Source organism: Nanorana parkeri, unplaced genomic scaffold (genome assembly GCF_000935625.1).
Source record: "Nanorana parkeri isolate BGI_ZX_2015 unplaced genomic scaffold, ASM93562v1 scaffold787, whole genome shotgun sequence".
Taxonomy (NCBI): Eukaryota; Metazoa; Chordata; class Amphibia; order Anura; family Dicroglossidae; genus Nanorana; species Nanorana parkeri.
The window spans coordinates 299,209-306,332 of NW_017307055.1; positions in this window are offsets into that span (position 1 = coordinate 299,209).

The following is a 7,124-nucleotide window of genomic DNA, read 5'->3' on the forward strand; positions in this document are numbered from 1 at the left end:
GAGGAGTCAGACTACCATTTCCAACCCATTTCTCCAGTTCACAGAACATGTAATGGCAGCCTGCTCCTTCATCCCAATATTTTTTTAAGGTAGGGGGAAAATACACCTGCTGTCTTGCTGCAGTTGGCATTAATAAACTGGCCTTGGAATGCTAAAGCTGTTGGGAAGGCCCATCAATGTTGCGAGAAATGCATATATGGTGGCAAAAAGTCACAATTAGTGGTGGTATGTGTCACAGGAAGCCATTCTCAAGTGAGTCAATCTGCTCTGAGAAACGTTCCCTCATCTTTAATCTGAAGCTGAGCCCTGGTCAGCCTTTAAAATTAACATTTTCCATTTTGGACATGCTCAGTGTACTTCTCCAATCTGGTCCAGTTGAGGGCTCTCCACTTCCCACTTCCTCAGTACCACTGTTTCTGCCCTTTACGTGAGGACATGGGTACAGGAGCAGCCTCACAACCAATGAAGAGGAATGGCTTTGGGGGACTGGTCGTTTCATCTGGGAACAGATGAGGAAGAAGCCTCCAGGAGCAAGAAATAAGGTAAGCATTCTTATGTTTTACACCCCAAGAGTAAATAAGCAGTAGACCCGTACAATAGGATGAGGGACCCAAAAGGTATTTTTAAAAGCTTGGAGTCCAGGTTTGGATTGGAGTCCAGGTTTAATTACATTATGCACAGTAACTGCCCAGCTAATTGTAATGCACAATAAATTGCACAAAAATCAGCAAGCTGTATTCAGGCTTCATAATACTCTCAGAAAAGAAAACAAAGATATATTAAAAGCAACAAAATGTTTTTTTAAGTAAATGTATCCCCTATGACTTGCAAGAAAAGAAGAAAGATTACTGCATGCAAAGTGGTATAGATTTGAATACATATTGTGCAGTTTAATAAAGTCATATTCCATCACAGTATTAATAAGGAGAATGCATTGTTAGCAGGAGATTTCCTATGCTTAAAGTACACCAACTATTTGGTATTTGCAGACCTTGCAGCTGCATAGTAAATGTTTGCTATTTTTGTACTGGACAGGGATGATGACTACATCTAATGGCAGATGAATAACCAATGTTACCTACCAACACGAGGAGAGGAATATCATTCTTACCAATATGTATAGGATGGCACAAAAACCTTTTGCATTAAATTGTTGTTTGACATTTCATGTGTGCTGAAAATTGGTTCCAGTACAGCATCCTCTGTCACAGTGAAGCAGTACAAGGAAGCAGACATGTATGAAGTGAGGTATGTTAGGTTACACATATTAATGTGTCAGAATGAGCCGCCTTTATTGAAAGTGTGGGCTATAAGAGCTGGCGCTTTCATTCATCTGCCGTAACAAGTAATGTCTCTAATGTTTCTACCACTGCAGTAGTTGCTTAATGCATTTTGAAAGCTACATTTTGAACGAAGGCATAATTTATCAAATCAAGCTAGTTTTATCCCCATTTTTTTAATCCACAGAATCTGTTTCCTAGTGGTTAAAGAAAACCATGTTTTCTCTATGACTTAAATCTTTTTTTACACTATTTTACATAACTGATGGTGTTTATTTTCATTTGACTTCTAAGTAATTTTGAAATGATTGATGGCATCCATAAAAAGCCATGATTGTTACTTCTGAAATACATTAATGGGCTTAGAGTTTTATTTTGTGCCTGTGCTTGTGGATTTAAATAAGGGAATTTGAAAGAAATATGGAAGAAAAAAATACATCTGACACGTGCAAAGGGACAGAAAACATTTCCTACATGAAACCATTTTTTGCCTACAGTGAAAATATGATTAAGCAAAGATGGAATTAACAGTAAAAAAATAACAATGCTTTAAATAAATACATACCAATTGAAGGATAATCTGTAAATGTTAGTAAACACAAATAAATTAACTAGTACTCTGTATTAGTGTCTTTTGTGTTGCTCACCATGGTTTAGGCGCTAAAAGGAATACTTAGGTTTTTTTAGTAAAAATTCTATTTTTAGGTGTTAGACTGTGAGATGCAATAACCAGTCCAAACCCAGGGCATTTTAAGTTTTGCTGGAGACATCTGTGCAAGGATCAGGAAGTGTAAGCCTTCCCAATGGTGAAATAATGAATCATTCTGGTTATTATTATTGGAAGTACTAGTTTTTATTTTATTAGAAAATCTGTGTGAAAGCGTGATGCTTGTTTTTCAGGGAGAAAACCAAATGCTAGCCATGTTTCCAAGCATTTACATGTCTTGTTTTTACACAGAAGTCCACCAAGCAGAGGCGTAACTAGAACCTTCAGAGCCCGGTGCAAGAAACCATCAAGGGCCCCCCCAACCGCCATGGCACCGCATGTTAACAGTCCCCAGCAAGCGCTGGACCTCAGGCAGCCACTTGTTTAAAATTTTAGTGCGTTGTTCTGTCGAGAACGCTGACCCAGTATCTGCACTTGCGTACAGACGGGATTACAGAGAAACTGTCATTTATTTACAAAGTATTCGTTTGTAATGGTTAATTGTGACCGTTAATAATATGCCATGCATGGGAGTAAATGATGGATGGAATATTATTAACGGTCACAATTAACAATTTTTATAAAATACTTTGTAAATAAATCTGTTTCCTCGATAATACTGGTTTGTGTGCAAGCGCAGATGCTGAGGTCAGCAAATTCGACTACGTCGGCGTTCTCAACAGAACACCGATATCTGCGTTTAGTATCGGGGTATTTTCACGAGTGTGAGTACTCGTGAAAATGCCCAGTATTGGCACTGGTGTATCCCTACTTAAAAATATAATGCATTGCTGGGACTTGTAGTCCTGCATAGTTGGAGCTATTCTGCATTGCTGTATAATCATCATACAGCAATGCAGAATACCACCAGCTATGCGGGACTACAAGTCCCAGCAATACATTATAATAAAAGTCAGCTATGCAGAATAACACCAGCATCCCCCCCACTATAATGCATTGCTGTAAATAATGGTGGTAGACACCACCAGCTATGTGGGACTACAAGTCCCAGCAATACACTATAGGCTATAGAAATATTTCAGCACCCCTATAAGTAGGGTGCTACAATTATAATAAAAGTCAGCACTACAGAATCCCACTACACCAGCATCCACACCCACATACATTCCCGCGCCCTTCCCGCTCCAGACTTACCTTCCGTCTCCTGCAGGGCCCTCTTCCAGGGGGCGGGGCTAAGAGGAGAGGGTCCTCACACAGCAGAATGTGCCTTCAGCACATTCTGCAGGACCAGTGACAGCCTCTCCATCCTTGCCGCATAGCCGCCTGTACATGCTGCGGGCAGCTGTGTGGCAGGGAAGGAGCGGCACTATCTGGGGGGCCCTCTTCTTCCTCGCTGCCCCCCCAAGTGGCGGAACGCCAGGGCCCAGTCGCAATTGCGACCACTGCGACCCTGGTAGTGCCACCAAGTTTGAAGACTGAAAGACTGAAATGTGTCTCCTTCTCTGTGAGACATCTGCTCATCTACATGCAGCCAAAGTGAAAGTGCAAGCCTGGCATGATTGAAAGAGTTACCAAAAGCCTTTGATTGCTTAACATTTACCAAAGGATAGTACCATTTGTTTTGACCTGAGTTAGTTGGGCTGCACATCATCATTGGATGCTAAGATGCAGGCAGGTGCACCATAACAACCTAAGACACTGGCTGCCCTACAGCATCATAGATTGTTATGGAGTGTTTGCATTCAAGCAACCAATTACACTGTGTGGCTCATCCACAAGTCAACCAATGATGCCTTGCTGGCCACATAGTGTCATTGTTTGCTAAGACAGAGATGGAGGTTTGTGGGGTGGGTGAACTGGTGACCGGCAAATAGCTGTTTGTGGTTTTTACTGGTTTGCATCCTATCTATTTAAGTGTAACTATGGACAAAATAAAAAAATATTTACATAATGCAGCCTGGGTCTAGCATTGTGAAAGTTTAGGGGGAATCCATCATTGCTCTATTTATTGCTCTAGTAATGTTTATATTTATTAATGTACATATCTTTATTATTTATTCAGAACTCAGGGGAAAAGGGAAATGAAAAATAATTTTTATGTATAAAGGCATAAGCTTATTTGTATTAAAACATTTATAATTTTTTAACATATATAAAAGATCAGTTTAAAAAGAACCTTCAACCAATACTAACATGTTGTACAGTCTCCATTTATATTGTCCCCATCCAATACCCACTCACTATCAGCATATATATGTTCTACCATACACAAAAATTACATGCTTGCTGAACAAGTAGAGGACTGGAGATCTTTCTCTATGCATTTCTCAAATATAAAATTCTGCTTATTCAGGCATATAATTGGTGCTCTTCTACAATAGCATATTTAAACAAAAGGGGGGTTAATACAACGCTCTTTCACAGTTGAATTGGGAGACTCCTGGGTGCCTGCCAGCAGAGTGCATCCCCGCTTGTGTATATCCCAGTCCAAGGCAGAGAAATCTGGCCACATACTAGCAAATGTTGCTGGAAAGTAGATACTTTGATCAATGATAGCAATAAAATTAGGTGTAAAAAAATGTAAATTTAAAATGTAAAAAAGCATTTAACATTTTTTTTAAAGTCCCCTGCCCCCACATAAACCTGCACCAGGTGTGCCTACGTGCGAAAACGACTATTGCGCCCTTTGTGCTGCACACGTTACATACCATCACAAACGTCTGAGTGTGAGCAATAATTTTAGGGCCATCAATCACTATTAACACTAAAATGGGCTTTTAAAGTGATGCCTATTGGCCAATTTTGGATATTGTAGTTTTTGCGATTTCATGGGCGCCCGCAATGTTAGGGCTTGATATTTTTGGTGTCTATTTACCCAATGTGACCCTGTCTCCTGTATTTTACAAAATGTTTTAATAATAAATGTTTTCAAACATAACGTAGGGAAAATATTTTTTTTCAAACTTTTTGGTACTTTAATCATCATATAGTAAAAAATAAAAACCCCAGTGTTGAGTAAATACCACCAAAAGAAAGCTCTATCTGTCCCAAAAAAATTGTATAAAATTAATTTAAGTATAGCGTTGCATGACTGAATAAATGTCAGTCAAAGTACTGCTGTGCTGAATACTGTAAAATTGTCTGGACAGAAAGGGGGTGTAGCTGAAGCTAGCTGGCTTGTTAGGGCCTCTACAAGTACTCCCAGCGTCCTAAAGGTGCCCATAGACCTGACGATTATCGTACGATAATTGCAGGTGATCCCGCGATCGTACAATAATTGTAAGGTTGATGGACAGTGTGCGACCGCATTTACTGTACAGTCGTACGATTTTCGTATAACGAGCACGCTAGAAAACCAGATGAAAATCGTGCGATTTTCAGAGGGTTGGTAGCGCAATCGCAAGACGAAAGCCTTCCATACCAGACCCTTGATCTGAGCACAGGCCTTGCAGGACAGGAAAGGGGGGGACAAGTGAGTGTCCCCCCTCCCTCCCATACTATGCCACATGCCATCGGCACTGGGAGGGTGCTTTTCCAGGGTCGTCCCTGGAAAAGACCCTTGCCCCTGTGCCGATGGGGACGAGGGCTCTTCCCCACAAGCCCTGGGGTGTTGGTTGTGGGTAGGGATGTCCCGATGCCACTTTTTTAGGCCCAAGTACAAGTACAAGTACATCCCCTCATGTACTTGCCGATACCAATTACCGATACTTTTTCTTAAAGGGACAGGTGACTTTAAATGATCCATAGTACAACTACATGTTTTGTACTATGGATCATGGTTTAACCTATTCATGTTAGCAGTGGAGAATTGTAACTCTATTGCTGGAGTGTAGTGGAGGTGTGTGCTGTATAAGTTGTGGGGGTGTGGACAGGGGGCTTATTCACATCTGGGTACCCCTTTAACCTCCCTGGCGGTATTCCCGAGTGTAGCGGTAACCCCGAGCTACACTCGGGAAAGCCGCATAGCATTTACTTACCTTGTCCCTCGAGCCGAGCTGTGTTCTGCGGCCAATGCCGGCTTCCGTCTTCCGGGTTCCGTCCCTTGCGAGCGTACGCGTTGCAGGGGGCGGAACCGGCGGGATATTACAAAAAATTACGACAAAGACGACAAAAATTCGAAAAAAATAGACCGAAAAATGACATGAAAAAAATAAATAATCATACCGCCAGGGAGGTTAATAAAGGGGCACCCAGATGCGGCCCCCCTTGTGAATGAGTAAGGGATACTTTTACCCCTACCCATTCACTAAAGGATTAAATCAAATTTTTAAAAAAGAGGCCAGTGTAGGCCAGTTGTAAAAAAAATCCTTTAATTGAAAAAAAAAACAAAAGACAAGTTTTTGACAAGTCTTTGGATCAGGGTCAATCAAGATGACGAAGACTTTACAAAATAAAAAATAAAACAAGAAAAAAAAAATAGAAATCATTTAAAAAAAAGAAAATGACGCACACTGACCCGTCGGCTCGCTTCGAACTCCAGCTGCATAATGGCATTTTGACAAATGCCGGCAAAATATAAACAATTGGGCGGAGCTAGCTCCACCCAACTGTTTACAGTTGTACGACATCTGACAGGTGAGCCATGACTGGGAGTACTGTGCTCTGATTGGGCAAAGTCTTGCACCTGACCTGTGGTGCGGTGCACAGTGCCATGTGGGGAGCTCGGCGGGCGAAAAGTCAGCCGAACACCCTGACAGTTTGATGCCAATGTTAAAGTCGAACTCATGCTTGGCTCAAAAATTGAGCCCATTCTTACTTGCCGATTCATTTACCGATATTTTTTCACAACACAGCCTGATGATTTTAGGGCAGTTTCTCACCAGGGCTAAATACAGATGTCCCCACAGTGGAACACATGTCCCCACAGCAGAACACATGTCCCTAAGGCAGAATTCCTCTGACTAGGCTGCATGTCGATCTCACCCCGGCGACATCCACGCCTGGACCGGCGATGCTGGGCCCCCAGACTCTTCCACTGGCAGACTGTCTCCATTGACCATCGGGCCAACCATCTCTGCTGCTGTGCCCCCCTGACCTCCATCCTTCTCTCTGCCCAGTCCTCCCCTGTCAGTGGGTGGCAGAAACCCCCAGCTTCTAGCCCTGGGGCGGCAGCTCCAGCTCCACTGCCGTTAGTTCTGACCTTGGGGCTGTCCATGGCTGTGCCTGCGCCAGGAAGG